The following is a 17,220-nucleotide window of genomic DNA, read 5'->3' on the forward strand; positions in this document are numbered from 1 at the left end:
AGCGAAGGACTGGTGGAAGTTTGTGACGACTGATTTTACCCCTGCAGATCATGTTGCAGTGACTTGGGAGAGGTTCACCAAGTTGTTTTGAGATGATTATGTTCCCCTGGTGGAGAGGGAACTTTTGGCACAGGAGTTTCTGTCTCTCAAGAAGAAGACAGAGTCAGTGACTGAGATCACGTGGATGTTCCATGAGAGGGCGTTGTTTTGCCCTGAGCACGTGTCTACTGAGCAGACACATGTGAGCTGATATTTGACCATACTGATGAGTGATATACGGGAGTTTCTTGGCAAACTCGTCATACCAGACATTGGTTGAGCTTCAGAACAAGGTCAGGAGGAAAGAGATTGAGCTATAGTTGCAGACCAGAGAGGAGGAGGAGTCATGGGTTAGAGACAGGAGACCGACACAGTCACAGTCGGCGACGAAGCGGGAAAAGCCCGCTGATACGAGAACTGGGGGCCAGAAGGGCCGCACTTGTGGCTAGTGCGGCAAGAGTCATGAGGGATCATGTCGGGAAGGGATTTGCTACAAATATGGAAAAGAGGGGCACATGGAGAAGGATTTCCCCAAGGGGTTTGCAGTTTGCTTTCACTGCAATCAAATCGGCCATCGGAAGTCCGAGTGCCCTCAGCTCATTCAGGGATCAGCCCAGGGTTCTACTCTTGCTGCTTTACGTGTTACTGATAGTCGGCCAGTGAAGGTCGAGATACCAAGAGCTCGTGGGAGAGCTTTTAAGCTGACAGCGGAGAAGGTCCGTGCAACACCTGATGTCGTGGCCGGTACGTATTTACTTATTTATGTTATTTTGAGATTTGTTGTGCTTATGTTGTGTTGTATTTAGGTACTTTTCTTGTGAGTTATGTACCTGCTTTGGTGTTATTTGACTCGGGTGTGAGTCGATCCTTTATGTCTTTAGCTTTTAGTCGTCACATCAGTATCAGGCGTGAGGCGTTGAGTCAACCTCTAAGGGTTTCTATAGCCGACAAGCATGTGGTTTTTTCCACTGATGTATTCTGAGGTTGTGTACTAGAGATTTTTGGTGTTGAGTTCCCGATAGATATGGTATCGATAGCGATGGGTAACGTCTGTGTCGTAGTGGGCATGGATTGGTTGAGTCGGTTTGGAGCTGTGATCAACTGTGAGCGTCAGATGGTGACCATATGATACCCTAGTGGAGGAGTGTTTATAGTGTATGGCGAGGGTACCAGATATGGATCAGCTTTCTGCTCTGCTGCTAGAGCGAGACAGAGTCTACATCAGGGTTGTATGGGCTTTTTGGCATATGTGATGGATACGCGGGTTTCTACAGAGAGGCCGAGTTCTATCACTGAGGTTCCGATAGTGTAAGAGTTTCCGGATGTTTTTCTTGAGAAATTTCCGGGTGTGCCTCTCGAGAGGCAGGTGGAGTTTCGGATTGATTTGGTTCCGGGTGCGGTGCCTATTACAAAGGCACCTTATCGCCTTGCGCCGTCAAAGATGCAGGAGTTATCCTCATAGCTCCAAGAGATGTTGGGAAAGGGTTTTATCAGACCGAGTAGCTCATCGTGGGGAGCACCGATCCTTTTTGTCAAGAAAAAGGATGGTTCACACCGGATGTGCATCGATTACCGGGAGTTGAACAAGCTGATGGTCAAGAACCGTTATCCACTACCGAGGATTGACAATTTATTCAATCAGTTGCAGGCGGCATCTTAGTTTTCCAAGATCAATTTGAGATCTGGATATCATCAGATGAGAGTCTTCAATGAGGATATCTAGAAGACAACCTTTAGGACTCGTTATGGGCACTACGAGTTTGTGGTGATGCCTTTCGGACTCACCAACGCACTGGCAACGTTCATGGATCTCATGAACCAGGTGTGTAGGCCCATGTTGGATGGGTCGGTGATCGTGTTCATCGACGATATTCTAGTATAATAGAGGTCGAGAAAGCAGCATGAGGAGCATCTTCGGGAGATTCTTGGAGTATTGAGGACGGAGAGGCTTTACGCCAAAGTCTCCAAGTGTGATTTCTAGTTATGAGAGGTCCAGTTCTTAGGATACCTCATTAATCAGAATGGGATATTGGTCGACCCGGCCAAGATTGAGGTGGTTATGAGATGGGAGGTGCCGAGAGCCTCGTCTGAGATCAGTAGTTTTCTGGGTTTGGCCGGCTATTATCAGAGGTTTATTCGAGATTTCTCCAAGATTGTTGTTCCTCTCACCAGATTGACCCGTAAGGGTGTTACTTTTGCCTGGGTGCCCGAGCAGCAAACCTTATTTAAGACTCTTCGCCATAGATTGTGCGAAGCTCCAGTGTTATCCCTTCCCGAGGGTGTGGATGACTTTGTAGTTTATTGTGATGCGTCCATATCAGGTATGGGTGCGATGTTGATGCAGAGGGGGCATGTGATAGCATATGCATCGAGGCAGTTGAAGCCTCATGAGATGAGGTATCCCACCCATGATTTAGTGTTAGGAGCGGTGGTGTTCGCCCTCAAGATCTGGCGCCACTATATGTATGGAGTCTGGTGTACCATATATACGGACCACAAGAGCTTGAAGTACCTCATGGATCAGCTCAACCTAAATATGAGACAGATGAGGTGGTTGGATGTAGTGAAAGACTACGACTATGAGATCTTGTATCATCCGGGCAAGGCTAATGTGGTAGCCATTGCCTTGAGCCATAGAGTAGAGAGTGCTCCGATCCTAGATGTGTGTATGAGGATGATGTTGATGAGTCCAGTCTTAGATACTATCCGAGAGGCCCAGGTGGAGGCTGTGAGACCAGAGAACCACAAGAGAGAGAAGATAGTCGGCAGATTTCTAAGTTTAGGATGGATGGTCGGGGGCTTATGACATTGCATGGGCGGATTTGGGTTCCCTATACGGGTGGAGCTTGGCGCATACTGATGGAGGAGGCATATAGATCGAGATTCTCGATCCACCCGGGGGCTACTAAGATGTATGTGGATCTGAAGAGAGATTATCGGTGGCCCTGTATGAAGAGGGATGTGGCATGGGTAGTTGAGAGGTGCTTGACCTGTCGCCGAGTTAAGGCTGAGCACCAGCATCTACATGGCCTGTTACAACCTCCAGAGATTCCCCAGTGGAAGTGGGAATGGAATTCCATGGATTTTATCACCAAATTATTGAGAACTGCATGAAGTGTCGATGCGATATGGGTGATTGTGGATCGGTTGATGAAGAGTGCTCACTTTTTGTCTATCAGTGAGAGCTCTTCTGTAGAGAAATTGGCCGAGATTTATGGAGAGAGGTGGCACGACATGAAGTGCCGACCTCGATAGTGTCAGATCGAGATGTGTGATTTACTTCCAAGTTTTGGAAAAAAATTCATGAGGAGTTGGGTACCTAGTTGCACTTTAGTACCGCATACCACCCACAGACGGACGCGCAGATTGAGCGGACGATTCAGGCACTTGAAAACATGTTGTGTGCATGTGTTAGGGACTTCAGAGGAATTTTGGACACCTATTTGCCTTTGGCTGAGTTTTCTTACAACAACAGCCATCATTCCAGTATTGGTGTGCCTCCCTTTGAGCTCTTATATGGGAGAAGGTGTCAGACTCCCATCTGTTGGGGAGAGGTAGGGCATAGAGTGATGGGTGGCACTGAGATAGTACTCAAGACGACTGATCAGATTCAACATTTCAGACAAAGGATACTGACGGCCCAGAGTCGCCGGAAGAGTTACGCAGACCGGCAACGATCCGAGCTAGAGTTCCAGGTCGGAGATTTTGTCCTTCTGAAGGTATCCCCATGGAAAGGGGTGATCCAATTCAGGAAACATGGCAAGATGGGCCCTAGATACCTTGGCCCTTTCAGGGTGATCGCCTGAGTGGGTAAGGTAGTTTACCGGTTGGAGCTACCTGTAGAGTTGAGGCAGATTTATAACACCTTCCACGTGTCTCAGCTGAGGAAGTGTGTAGCTGATGAGACGACGGTGATACCCTTAGAGGAAATTCAGGTAGATGCAATGTAACACCCTGAATTAGAAAGAACAAGAAAAGAAAGTAAACCCTAAGTCAAAAGGGTTCAACTCGTCGAGTCCAAGGAAGAACTCGACGAGTTGAAGCGGGATCCGTGTGCAAGTTTAGTGATCGACTCGACGAGTCGGAGAGTGGACTCGGCGAGTCTAGTCTGGGTTAGGAAACCCTAATTCTGGGACTTGGTACCCTATTTAAGCGTCTTATTCTCTTCCTTAGAGCTCATTTTCGGCCCCTATTGTCCAGAACTCAAAACCCTAGCCACCCAACTCCATTGTTGAGCTAGTTCTTGCCTTGAGAGAGAATTGAAGCTTGGAGAAGGAAGAACGACCTTGGTGGTGCAAGAAGAATCTATAGATCCGGAGTTGGGGTAGCATTTCAGACCATTTAGAGGTAAAAATCTTATACCTTGGCTGTTAATCATTTAGATCCTCTTTCTAGCATAGATTTAGTCACATTTGGACCATTTCCAAGGTCAATCTGAGTATTGATCCATTGAGGACAAAAATGACTTAAGATCTATGCATTTCTGAGCTTTAGAAGCTCTGATGGGGCAGCTTTATCCATCCATGGCTTCATTTCATGACTATGCCTCCTTTGAAGCTTGGATTAAGTGTTCTAGCCTCATAACACCTTGCATGCACGTAAAGTTAGCAACTTTACGTGAAAATCTAGCATTAGAAGTCCAGATCTATGAGTTGAAGGTGTTGGAATGGACTGTGATCAACAGAATAGAGGTGTCACAAGGTGGACTCAGCGATTCAGTTCATGGACTCGGCGAGTCGGGTCGCAAACCCAAACCCTCCTGTTTATGATTCAGATCAGTGGGTGGGGTTTGAGAAGGACTCAGCCAATCTGTGTCTGTAATGGACATGAAGATCATGGTACTCGATGAGTTCAAGGAGGAACTCGGCGAGTCCAAGGCAATCTCCTTAGCTTATGAAGGTGGACTCGTCGAGTTGTAGAACAACTCGTCGATTTGTAGAACAACTCGTCGAGTTGTAGAACAACTCGACGAGTCAGTTGAAGATGGTCCTGAATGTTTAGTTGAAGGAGAATCCGTCGAGTTGTTTCTAGACTCAACGAGTAGATTCGAGGTTGTTTTGAGATTTGAGGAGCATGGGCTCGAAGAGTTGGTAGAACAACTCGGCGAGTCGAGTCAAATGGAAGTTGACTCTGACCGTGGACTTTGACCTTGAGAAGGACCTTGACCAGAGTTTACCTAGTTGACTTCGGGAGGACAGTTAGGCTAATTGTTATTATTGGTATTAGTAGCTCAGGGAGCTAGTGGAGCAGCGGTTCCGAGAGTTGTCGGATAGCAGCCAGAGGGTTATCAGCAGAGTTTAGCAGTACATGTGAGTTTCCTTTTGTGTGAATGGGTCTACGACTACAATGTCGGCCCGTGTAGTTATGAGTAGGAAGACTCGGGGGTTAGCCCTAGGAATTGTTTTCTAGTGTGATATTCAGGACCAAGGTCCAACGTTGGGCGGGTACCCAAGGAAAGGTTTGCATGATAGAGTATACCTGTTGTCTGTGTGATACTTGTATGTGCCTGGTAGGGAGGTGAGTGTGGGCGAGTTCCCGTATCTCACTATTAGCAGAGTATGGATGGGGTTCCATATCACATCAGTAGCCGATCAGGGGTGAGGCCCAAGTTAGGAATGGAGTGAGTGTGGGTTGGGCCCGTATCTCACTATCAGTAGGAGTGTGGACGCGGTTCCATGACTCATCAATAGTAGGACAGGGGCGGCGCCAAATACAGGCGAGGCCTTAGTACAGGAATGCAGTAGAGTAGTTATGGTTTATGTGCTATGCAATATATTATATGTTTGTATATGTTTAGCGGGCGGGGCCCAGAGACAGGCGGGATCTGAGTGGACATGGGAGTCGAAGTCCAAGATGCGTGAGCAGTACCCAGATTTTTTTTCCAGAGCATGACTTCGAGGGCGAAGTCTGATTCTAGTGGGGGAGAATTGTAACATCTTGACACCCAGGTACAATATTTATGTATTTATTTATGAGTTGACTACGCAACTCGACGAGTTGGATGCCCCAACTCGTCGAGTAATTACAAAATGGCCACGTGGGTTTTATGACCAACTCGACGAGTCGAAGGGACCAGCTCGCCGAGTTGGCACTGTGAGAGGAAACTCTAATTTTTTGGGGTTGGGTCCTATTTAAAAGACCTTAAGCCCTCATTTCAGTCTCACCAGCCACCCTACTCCCCTGTGTGAAACCCTAATCGGCTATATTGAGCTATGAGAGAAATAGACCTAATCTTTGGGCATTTTGGTGCACTATTTGAAGAGAAGAGAAGAGTATCAAAACAAGAAACGAGAAGAGACCATTGGATCTGGGGTTATTTCATCTATAGCTTCTGTGGAAGGTAAAAAGTACTCACCTTTCTCATTATGTTGATTAGATCTTATGTTTACGGAGTTTTAGGGCTTTTTCCATCTTTCCTTGAGACTTTGAGTGTGTTGAGCTTACCAAGTGATTGAGACATCAAATCCGGACCTTGTGAGGTCCCTAGAGTCGAAAAGTCTCAGCTTAATCCAACTATAGAAGAGCTTTTATGCTTAAGACCCTTTATGGAACTTGTAATTGGCATTTCAAGCCCTTAGTGTCATGCATGGACGTAAAGCTTGTAGCTTTACATGGTATATCAGCCTTGGGAGGCTAGATTTAGAGTTTGGGGTTGTATATCTGCCTTAAAATGTCTGGATGAGAGAAGAGTCTAAAAGGACTCATCGAGTCGGTGAGCTGACTCGACAAGTCGGCTAGGGTTTTCCCCGAAGAGTCTGGACATGTGTAACTTGGTGAGTTGATGAGACAACTCGACGAGTTACGTCGGATTTCGTGACATTTCTGAAGAAACGAGGGGAATCGACGAGTCACATATATGCACTCGATGATTCGGTTCAACATGGTCTGTTGACTCGAGTATTGACTTTTGTTGACTTTAGGGTTTGGTCAAGACAGAGATTATAGGGACCATGGAGGGGTAAAATGGTCTTTTACCCATCCCAAGAGTTAGAGAGAGAAAATAACTTAGTTTATTTAGAGTTGTGATTGAAGTGTTAATTAGAGATAATTATCCTATGTGTGTTAGGCGGAGGCTAGATCGGAGATTCGTATACGAGGTTTATTTGCTTGCTTGCGAGGTGAGTCTTCTCGCTATACTTAGCTACAGTGGTAATCTTTGTGTGACCGGAGGGTCTTATGTGCTTATATGAGTATTATGATATCTGTGACATCCCCAAAATCACGGCCAGAAAAGACCGATTTTGTTTATGCTTTGTTTAGAAATCAGAGTAACATTTTAAATAAAAGTGTTGCAGAATTTGTCCCAAAACAAAATATGATAAAGATTTATCAAAAGCATTTTTAAAGAAATGTATTTCATTAAAAGACTCGGGATGTCATGTTCGATACAGATCAAAATCATAAACAGTACAATATAAGCCTTACTACATTATTTCATATCTACAGGCCTATATCCGTAATCTCTCATCCAAAACATCACATCTATGCTCATGCGCCACTACCTGTAATACAAGAAACTGAGTGGGTCAGGCTTGGGAGCCTGGTGAGCACATAGGGTTTTCAACCCACAATAAATAAGTTTATTAATTTCATCAACCAATAATAACCCGATTACCCGTTCCCGTTATCCTCACTTTACGTCCCTAAACACCTATCATAAGGGACCTAGCCTAAGGAGCATCATCGGGATGGACACTTCTACTAAGGGGATTCCTTAGCAATAAGTGTCCTAAAGGAAACCATGTGGGGGATGGAGTACACCGGTGAACACATCGTTCACAAACACCTATAGGTTGCGAGCCTGCTAGTGTTCCACTGGACTGTCTAGAAAAGTCTGTGGTCGTCATCCATACTCCGGTAGATGACAGAATCAACAACATCAACATCGAAGCCTCTCATCATTTTATCACACATCACCTATTACATCTACGCATGTTTTACCCCAACATTTTCGTAGATATAAAATACATATACAGTTTAAATCGTTGAAAACATGTTTAAAACGTTCATCCAGTATAGATAGCAAGTATTCAGATAATATGCACACATAGCATGTAATTTATATAAAATACTTCATATCTATGTGTAAGCTGAAAGTAACTATGAACTCACCTGAAAGGTGGTGACTCAGCACTCGGACAGCGCTTCGATACTCTCAAAACAATTTTCCTTCGATAAAACCTAGTACCAATACCACTAGGGTTTAGTCTAACGATAACTGTGACTAATTAATAGTCTAGCTATTATTATTATTATATAAGCGTTAAATAACACTCAATATAACTCATAATAATAGCCCAAATAATTATTTTAAGGACCTAATAACATTACTATAATTATTTGAAAGCTATATTAAAAATTGCGTAAGCGTAGCTCACTTACAACGGATTTTAAAGAAAACCAGGCTTTATTTGGAGCAGCGCTTTGAAACCGAAAGACTCTTTTTCTCGGGACTCCGGGAGCCTCGGGGCTTCCTTAGGGTGCTAGGGGATCACCTAGGCTTAGGGGAGGGTTTGGAACCTTAGAGAGAGAAACATTGTAGAGAGAGAAGTGAAAAATATGTGAAAAAAGAGGCTGCCTTCGGTTCCCTTTTATAGGCCTCATCCTTCGGTCTACGCTGGGCGTCCAGCAACGCTACGTTGGGTGTAGCTCGGATAAGCATGCCAGCCTCGCGCCACCTGGCTCGCACTTCATCGGACGGATAAGAACCGAAGTACGTTGGGCGTACCCGGCCTCGGATGTGGGGCGTAGATGCGAGGGCAACGTGGCGCAAATCCGGAGCAAGGCGTGATCAGCAAGCGACGGTCCAGATCAAGCCACGTCATCAATTTAGCAACAGACTTCGCAATTTCATGCTTCAACTTTAAAAATTCATAAATTTCGCGTACGAGCTCCGTTTTCGACGTTCTTTATATCCACGTGAAGGTGGAAACATACTCTACAAATTTCGTTTAGACTCCGTCGGCTAATTTTGACTCTATTTTAAAAGTTATATTATTAACAGGCCGGGACAAGATTGGTCCGTTAAATTCTCATAACTTCTTCATCCTGTTGGATTAGTGTCTAAGTCCATAACTATTTTGGTATGTACTTGACCCGATGGTGCATGGTCCTTTTGGGTTGCCTTCACCAAAGCAACTTGATAGGATGAATTATGGAGAGAAAGCATTAAATATGATTTATTAATATATTATGAGAATAATATATTAAAGGAGAAATCATATTGTTTAATTAATATTAGTCAAGAATTAATTAGTAATTAGTTTTGTGACTAAAAGAAATTAATTAAACTTAAGGGGCTAGAACTGTAATTATAAGATAATTGCAATTTGGGCCATGGATTTCCTTGAATCAAGAGGTGGACGAATTCTTATGGGAAGCCCATAAGGAAATCGTCCAAGGGGCTTGATTAAAGGAGTCTATGGGTTGCTTAGGGCTTAAGCAACCAAATTAGGGTTTCCTTGTTAGATAACCCTAATAGCCTCACTATATATAGAACCCTTAAGGCTCAAAAACGTGGACAAGCAACCTTCTAGGGTTTTCACACGGTTTTGGCAGCCTCCATCCTCTCTCCTCTTCATCCTCTTTCTTATGGTGTTTGTGAACCATTAGAGGAGTGACACTTGTGACTCTAAGCCTTCCAAAATCAATTCAAGGAGGAATTGGGATTGTTATTGCTACATAACAATCAAAGTAATATCATAAACCTAATTATATGTTAATATTGATTTCCATATGCTAGAATTAGGGTTTATAGTCTTGGATTCAAAGCATGTACAATAGAGAAACCTAGATCCAAGCATTAGGGTTTGTATGAGCACATAGGATGTCTTATGACCAAAACCCATCAGTGGTATCAGAGCCTAGCTTGGTTTCAATTGTATTGATGCATTGTATAACTGGAAAATTCGTTTTTTGGGTTTCTGGAGGCTGGACTCGCCGAGTCCATGGCTGAACTCGCCGAGTCCATGCAAACTCGCCGAGTCCAAGCCTGACTCACCGAGTCAACTCGTCAGATGGAGAGTATTTCGGGATTTATTGTTGTTTTTGCTTATGGATAATTACCTTATCATGTTAGATCAATATTAATCCGATTATATGATATATTTGACTATAATTTTGATCTAATTGAAGATATTTATCAATTAATAAGATAATTGTTTCCTTATGTGATAATTGATTAATTATTTTGAGTAAATTGATAAATTGTTTTGCAAGAAATCATTAAATAAATCAAATATGGATAATTATGTGATTAATTGTTAATTTGAATTATTTGTTATTTGATCCTTGTTGTTATGAAAAGTTTCATATTTTGCCCTTTAGGTTTTATAGTTTAAATTTGAACCAAAAAGTTTTGTTGTTTTGAAATTTAAATAGTTGAAACCCTAATGTTTTGAAAAAGGTTTCAAAACTTGCCCTCAAGTTTTGGAATTTAAATTTTGATTAAATGGTTTAATTTTGATGTATATTTAAATTGTAAACCCTAATGTGTTGAAATGTTTCAAAACTTGCCCTCAAGTTTTGGAATTTAAAAGTTGATTAAAAGTTTAATTAGGAATGTTAAATTCTAAAACTCTAGTATTGTTTTGAAAAAGTTCAAATCACACCGTTATGGTTTTATTAATTAATTAAGGTGTATAATTAAAAGAAGTTTAATAAATCCATAAAAGTTTAGGTTTACAATTTAATTGAATTAAAAGTATAATTGTTAAATTAGACCACCTAGTATTTTAAAAGTATAAAATACACCCTATACTATATATAACATTAAAGGTATAACATTATATATATGTATGAGTAAAAGTCAGTCTTACCGTTAGTAGGCCTCATTCACGAATCTGGTCTATAAGGGGTGTTTAAGGAAATTGCCTATAAAATGGCGATTGAATGGGTATTCACTCTTACCCACCGCACTCTTGACTAGTGGATGGTCGTTAGCCGAACGGGTAGGATAGGACAAAACCTTCTATTATAAGTATAATGAAGTATAAAAGTGACTAAATGTTTTCATAAAATTCCCAATCTTAGTTACTTAGGCAAAAGTGAATTGATGCAATTCCATGAAATTACACTTTGTGCCCTTGCGAAGACGTTAGTGGAGCGTGTGTGGTTTACCGGCATACTAAATGGTTCTAAGCAAAGGTAGCAAAGGGTGACTCAATGTTCGTCATTGTTCGGTGGAGCGTGTGAGGTTTACCGGCACATCGAATAGGTGACTGTAACATGTGAGGGCACCATGTAAGTTTGCATGGTTATTCACACCCGCTTTGTGATCCTCGGCATCCCAGTCACAAACTAGAGGGGCATATCGAGATTTAAACACGCCATTAAAAGTTCAATGAATCTCAAAGGATCTAGGAGTTTTCAAAGATTTAAAACTTAAATTTCTTTTTCGTTTTTCATGGTGGAAATTAGTGAATCGTCATTCACTTACCTTCAAATATTTTGCAATTAGAGTTACGGCATCCCTCTCCCGAGTTGTAGAATATTGTGTTGGGTCCTAGCCTTAGTATTTCATTTGGGTGATTTACTAAGAACTCAATCTATCAACTAACTTGAATTCGTTTTTCTCCCGTTTTGTATATGTCAAAATTCGACAACTATGGTCTTCTCAAATCCCGTGGAACAAGCATTCCACATGAAGATGATATTCCACGATTCGATCGAGGAACAAGAAATCATGCTTCACTTCCTCTACCTCCTCCAATTATTCTACCTAACCCTCAAGTTCAAAGGCTTGAAAAGGTCAAGATCACTCAAGCCCTTTTGGCAAGTAAACATAAAGAAGGAAAGTCCGTGTGTGCACACGTCCTAGGGATGAAGTCACACATTGATAGGTTAAGAATGTTGGGATCCGTTGTCTGTGAGGAAATGGCTGTTGATTGGGTTCTTCAGTCACTTCCCAACTCATATAGTGAGTTCGTAAAAGAGTACTATATGATGAACTACGACGTGACCCTTATAGATCTCACCTATATGCTTATTGCTGCTGAATCAGCAATGATTTGGCGCAATAGGAAAGCAAAGTTGATTGGTGAATCTGCCTTCGAGACCTCTATGGATATAGACAATGGCAACGAAAGACATTCTATGATCGAAAAGTTTGATCACAAGAGAAAGACAATGTCTGAAGTAGTTCCATGTCATGTTCCAAACGAGTCAATTTGCTTTTATTGCCAAGAGAAAGGGCATTGGAGACAAAGCTGCCCCATTTACCTAAGAGATCTAAGAGATGGGAGAGTCGAATCGTATGGCTCTAATTTAGGTAAAATCCATTGACTAACTCTTTTAAGCTTCATTCTAGATTCTGAATACATAATGTGATAAGATTACAATTGATGTTTTGTAGGATCGAAGAAAAGAAAGGAAGCTTAAGGGAAGAAGTGAGCAGAATCTAACCGTGAAGGAATGGATTTCGATCGCGTTTCTCGAAGATTAGATTCTTGAGCTACTACTTAGAGTTAGAATTAGATTGCTAAGAAAGATGTATTAGCATAAGTTTTTCAATGAGTTGCATTGTAAGGACAAATTTTTCCGCAATAAAATAAATTTTGATTTTAAATTTTATCCTTACAATGGCGTGTATGAAAAATTGATGTTTCTATTATTAGTAATAATGGATTTGGTTCTTATTATGTTATGGAAAGTCGAGAATTTACCAAATAGGGAGAGTTTCTCATCGCCCAAGTTTCAATTGGACAAAAACTTGGAATCATTCAACGTGGATGCACGATGAATGAGAAATTTCATATTTGGAAATTAGACTAATTCATTGACAAAGTGTCAAGTGAAGGACTAGGAGATCGAGTACACAAAGTTGTGTGTTGATCAAAGTCCACCATAAGAGTGACGAGATATTCGTCATGATTTACTAAAGGTTTAGTAAATATGATTATACTCATAAGATTAAGTGTAATTCTGAATTGATTGAAAAAGTTTAAATCAATAGTAGAACGAATAACAAGAATCAAGTAGGCAGAAAGATAAAAGTTTCTCCATTCTAAGAAGAAGGGAGAGTACCTTTTATGATTTATGATAGGTCTTAATGATTAAGAACCATATCTCAATTGATCCTCTAAGTGAGTCTTGGTACAATTGTATGTCCAAGAAGAGGAATCAAAGATTGAAGAAATGGTCAAATCAAGAAGTCAATCATACTTCGTTCCAAAACAAGTCTTAAAGTTAAGACTGTGACAATGAGTGACAAGTATTAAGAAGGTTTATAACATTCATCAATTGTGGAAAGTTGTGATGTCTTGGATAAGACAAATACTAACTAGGACCAAAGTTATGAAGTGTTTTGTCTTGATAAAAGCTACACTAACTCTTGAATATTTGTTTGTCAAGAAAGGTTAATTGACAAGAGAATCTTATATGTCAAGGAGTCAGTGGGAGTCTTAATGGTCTTGAAAGGTTTCAAGAACAAATCAAATAAACCTTATCGATCATCACTAGCACACGAGTTGAGGTTTACAACCTATCGTGTTGACATTATTTTGTTTCTGTGCCAATCCAATCAAGTTAATTATGCATGTGAGTTCCATGAGTTCTCATTTTGAACGCATAAAAGGCAAAGCACCTTAATCAATGAAAGGTACATTGATAGGAAAGGGTGAGCTGCTTAACTACTTGGAAGACATGGTGGGCAGCTGTGCTACCATAAGGCAAGAAATCAAGATTAAGAAAGTTCGGTCCATATGAGTTTGAATTTGTCGTAAACTTTAGTTTTAACAAATTCACATGGATAGGAACACATACACCGTTTAAATCTAAGTGTCATAAGATTTTCTCCTTCATGAAAATGATTGTGAGGAAATGCTTTCACTAAGAAAGATTTTAAGAAGATAGTGATTGTAAAATTGCATTCTCGAATTCAATCATGGTTACGGTATCCCTTTCCATAATTTGAATTGTGAGGTCTGGCAATTAGTCTTAATTGTTTAGACACACATATGAACTATCGAAGGCAAAGGTGTATAAGAAGCATTGATAAAGGATTATCAAAGCACTAAGTATTAGAAACATGAACATAAGAAATTCAATAAGTATTGTTTTCTGAAAGTTAAGATGTTCATAAATACATGTCGAAGCTAGTGGGAGCATAAGTGTTATGTTTTATAGTAATCATCATGATAGTGGGAGCATAAAAGTTATGATTGTATGATTATTAAGGAAATTATTGCAAGGTTAGCAATATTAATTATAGAAAACAGGAGTCATACTTTGCAAAGTTGTAAGAGTTGAAAGGTTGTTTTGCTATAATTAAGGGAGAGAATATTATGCTTCATTTCAAATCTAAAGGATTAGGTTGAGAAATGTTAATAAACTTAGTCAAAGGTACATAGTGTGTTCTTAAAATTTCGATTATGATTACGGCATCCCTCTTCACAATTCGAATTTTGAGAACATAGCAAATAAAACATTATGCGTCGTGTCCCATACGATTCGGGTATAGGATCGATTGCAAATGCTTTGATATTTGACCATTCTAAAATTTTCCAAATGTCTAGCGCATTTAGAGGGAAAAAGGACTAGAATCGGTTTTGACTAAAATAATTAAACAACTATCAAAGGACAATCCAAAGTTCGACCAGGATTGGTCACTTGTGAGTAGTTGGAAGCATGGTATTGGATGGACCATATCGATATTATTATGAATAGAAAAGATTCTATTAAGAATGAGTTGTCATATGGAAATTATGGAAATGTTTCCATACCAGATGGACCATATTGACATCATTACGAATAGATAAGATTCTATTAAGAATGAGTTGTCATATGGAAAATATGGAAGCGTGTCCATATTGGGAATTGAATATTGAAAATCTATGTCTAGATTAGAAACTTTTATGCAAAAGGATGTTCCAAGGAATGTACTTTGAGTGAGAGACATCATATCTAAGGAATTGTCTTGTAACAATCTCCGATAGAGGAGTTTGTAATATCATTGGCAATAGTCTTTGTGACTTTGGTGCAGTGACATTACGAAAGGATAGTTGCATAGAATGTTAGAATCTAGCATATTCTATAAGTAACAAGAATTTGATATTCTTTAACTTATGAAAAACGGTTTGTAGTTGTGAAATGAGAAGGATTGGAAATGCGTTCAATGTGATCTATTTCACAAAGTAAGAACCATAGGTAAACATTGTGTGCATGCTAGGAGCACGGGACAAGTGTTGGAATTCAATTAAGAAGTTGATTATCCGAAACGACAAATAATGAGTAATCAATATGGTGATAAATAAAAGGCATTTTATTTATACTCAAAGGTTTGAGGCCATATGGGATTAGTATTATTCTTGTGTTTCACATTTGCATGTTTTGACTTCCAGAATAATTGAGTTTATTAAGAATAATCGAATTATTCGAACGGGCCACAGTTGTTCATATGTTGGAACTAGATATGAATGAAGACTGTCGTGAATTGGTGTGTGGATTGTCTAAAGAGCATTAGACATAAGAAAATGTTTGCTGCAACGTTCATCAGTGCTTATGAATATGATTTGAGCATTGGATTAAACCCATGCTCACTTGGATCACTCCATGAATTGTATCACGAGTGATTGGTGAGACGATAACATCTTATATTCTTGAAACCGAGATGTGTGAGTTGTATCTTGTGAATCGGTTGCACATTGATAATATGTAAACGCACTAGTAACTTGGTGTTATAAAACATATTGTTGTGTGTGATTCGGTGCGTGAGTGCAAGCGAGCATTGTATCAAAGTTTATCCATTCCTTTTATTCAAAGTAGGATAAAGGAGATATCTTTGGGCCCCTCGATGGTTTAGTGATGACAAACGTAAATGCTCGGCCAGGCTAGGGCTAATTTGATTTGTTCAATTAGTCTGTCTTCATAAATCAGAAATCGAGATATAGTACAAAGAGAATGATTTGAAATCATATCTCATACGATATCTAGAATGGAGGAATATATGATCCCTTATCTAAGGACACGTGTATCTGATATGATCAGAGTTGACAGCGGCTTTGGAAAGCTACGATTGCAGATCAGGATCTGAAGTCATACGCAGAATAGTTATTAGACATATCCAAGTGGGAGACTGTTGGATTAGTGTCTAAGTCCATAACTATTTTGGTATGTACTTGACCCGATGGTGCATGGTCCTTTTGGGTTGCCTTCACCAAAGCAACTTGATAGGATGAATTATGGAGAGAAAGGATTAAATATGATTTATTAATATATTATGAGAATAATATATTAAAGGAGAAATCATATTGTTTAATTAATATTAGTCAAGAATTAATTAGTAATTAGTTTTGTGACTAAAAGAGATTAATTGAACTTAAGGGACTGGAATTGTAATTATAAGATAATTGCAATTTGGGCCATGGATTTCCTTGAATCAAGAGGTGGACGAATTCTTATGGGAAGCCCATAAGGAAATCGTCCAAGGGGCTTGATTAAAGGAGTCTATGGGTTGCTTAGGGCTTAAGCAACCAAATTAGGGTTTCCTTGTTAGATAACCCTAATAGCCTCACTATATATAGAACCCTTAAGGCTCAAAAACGTGGAAAAGCAACCTTCTATGGTTTTCACACGGTTTTGGCAGCCTCCATCCTCTATCCTCTTCATCCTCTTGCTTATGGTGTTTGTGAACCATTAGAGGAGTGACACTTGTGACTCTAAGCCTTCCAAAGTCAATTCAAGGAGGAATTGGGATTGTTATTGCTACATAACAATCAAGGTAATATCATAAACCTAATTATATGTTAATATTGATTTCCATATGCTAGAATTAGGGTTTATAGTCTTGGATTCAAAGCATGTACAATAGAGAAACCTAGATCCAAGCATTAGGGTTTGTATGAGCACATAGGATGTCTTATGACCAAAACCCATCACATCCGACGTCCGTTTTTGCCCATATTTTCCTCGTTATGCTACTCTTAACGAGATCTTCGATTCTCGTTCAGGTTGTGTCGGCTAAAAACCGCTCGATCTAATATTCGAATTTCGGGCTGTACACTGCTAATCCGAAACTTCGAAAAATCATAACTTCTTCATACGAAGTTAGATTTGGGCGTTCTTTTTATGGACGCTCTCGGTTTAATGCATTCTACGACTTTCGTTTAGATTGCTAAGGCTAAATCTCGCTCTATCGTAAATTCACTATTTATGCTTCCTGGTAGCGTGCCAGTTCTGTCACGA

This window comes from Lactuca serriola, chromosome 4 (assembly GCF_051521515.1).
Source record: "Lactuca serriola cultivar US96UC23 chromosome 4, Lser_US96UC23_V15, whole genome shotgun sequence".
In the NCBI taxonomy this organism is placed as follows: Eukaryota; Viridiplantae; Streptophyta; class Magnoliopsida; order Asterales; family Asteraceae; genus Lactuca; species Lactuca serriola.